We start from the raw sequence: 233 nt of genomic DNA, 5'->3' as shown, positions 1-233 counted from the left end.
TTGTAGTGGTTGTGCGATCAACCCTAAAGGTGAAATCCATTCCCTTGAGAGATATACGATCCTCTCTTGTCGGTTTCCTGACGGAGTAGGTGTGTGGTGCATGTCTGTGTCATACGGGTTTGCTGTTGTGGGCGGATGGGTTGTAGCTGATATCCTGCGATGGATCAGTCTACAGGCTTGAGAGCATATTTAAACTGATACTACGAGAATGCATTATAGCGTCTATCGCCCAA

Source organism: Opisthorchis viverrini (assembly GCF_000715545.1).
Source record: "Opisthorchis viverrini unplaced genomic scaffold opera_v5_41, whole genome shotgun sequence".
NCBI lineage: Eukaryota > Metazoa > Platyhelminthes > Trematoda > Opisthorchiida > Opisthorchiidae > Opisthorchis > Opisthorchis viverrini.
Note: the sequence above shows the minus strand (reverse complement) of the source record.